Here is a 1,887-nt window from a genome sequence, read left to right on the forward strand (position 1 = left end):
TGGGATTAAGTCTGCGAAGATACAACTAAAGAGTTGGCTGCAGGTAGTTTTAATTGGTGTATGGGGTATATAATTTAATACTAATCAGTGCTTGCCAAAACCCAGGGAAGAAGAACAGCAACAACAACTGGCAGAGCAAAGAAACAATTAACTCTAAGGCTAAGAGTGACATAAAAAAATGGGAAAAAGCAGTAAAAATATCTTCAAGAGTGACATAAAAGAATAGGGAAAAATAGTAAACATATCTTGCCATGCTACAGAGCGCACAGCGGAACTCGAAGGTGAAAAGAAGGCAACTCAACCGATATTTGGAAAAAGCAGGCACACTTCAAATCAACAGTTGAAAGTGTCTCGCCTGATAGAACGGAGCAGGGTAAAAGTGTTGACAATTGTTGATTTGGAAAAAGCAGTCACACTTCAAATCAATGGTTGAAAGTGTGTCACCTGATCGAACGGAGCAGGGTAAAAGTGTTGACAATTGTTGATGCATAAAAAGGCCTATCGACCTAATAAAATTAAAATGGTAAATGTTTAAATGAGATAATAAAATTGAAATGGTAAATGTTTGAATGAGATTTTTAGATTTTAAAATCCTTTACATGAAAGGAACACAAGTTTTAACTTTTCATGGATATTTCTATAAAGTAGTATTGACCTCACGTGAGAAATTAGAGTGGTAAGGTTTTTTTTTTAATAATGAATTTAATGATGGAATTGTGAGTAAATTGGTTATTTTATATTTTTAAAATTATATTTTTAATGTATATAATAAAAATATTATTATATTATTAATTAAAAAGTTATAATAATAATGTGTCTACTTTAAATCTCGAAAATGATTTCAAATTAATTTTATATTAAAAATTAAATATATAAAAATAATAAATAAACTAAACTAAACATTTAATATTTAAATTTAAATATATACATTTCTATAAACATTTGAAATTTAAATTTAAACATACATATTCCAAAAAATTTAATATTTAAATTTAATTAGTACAATTACATTAATATTTGGTTAATATAGCTCAAAAAGCTTTATAAATATAACAAAAAAATTATTGAACACCAATATTGCTTTATTAATACACACATTTACTTCATTAACCATGTATAAAAAGATTATGGGTCAGTGTTAACTTGAGAAAAAAAAAACAAGAATTACATATTTTATTGTAAAATGGACCATTTGGGAAGTCACTTGGCACGAATCTAATTTTTAAAATTTATTAAAAGTAATGGACCATTTTGCCTACTGTATATCCACCCACAAAGATCCCTAGGGCACTTCGATTATGTAGGGGTTACCATCAACCTTGTGATTTCAATAAATTCGTGCCATATTTTAGAGAAATTAGACTGGAAAAACCCACCCTAAAAACTTCCACAAAGTCGCACTGAAGACAAATTGTATATAAATGAATGTTATAAATAATAATGAGGAACTTATCATGGAGAAGTCTATTAGAATTGAAATAAATCTCAAATCCCTAAGAAATTGGTGAGTTGAGAGCCACTTGACAATAATCTAATTTTTTAAATTTATTAAAAGACAATACAGTCTAACAAACTTGTAACACACTCCAATCCTTGATAAGCATTTAGACTAAGTATATGCTAAATATATTTCCCTGAAAATCAATTTAGACCGTCAATTAAAAAAATTAACATAAAAATTAATAAATCCTTATACACCTTAAGTTGAAATAAAAAAGTTTTAACACATTCAAATATATACACTTTAAAAAATTCAAATATATACACTTTAAAAAATAAAGTAAATAACAGATTTTTTATATTTATAATTTCTTTACGATTTGGAAAAGTCTTTTTATAAAATAAATTACATAGGACGGGAATCATTTTCGTTATATGCGGCACAGA

Source organism: Pinus tabuliformis, chromosome 1_1 (assembly GCF_031772625.1).
Source record: "Pinus tabuliformis cultivar Carrire ecotype Pingquan chromosome 1_1, CPIR1, whole genome shotgun sequence".
NCBI lineage: Eukaryota > Viridiplantae > Streptophyta > Pinopsida > Pinales > Pinaceae > Pinus > Pinus tabuliformis.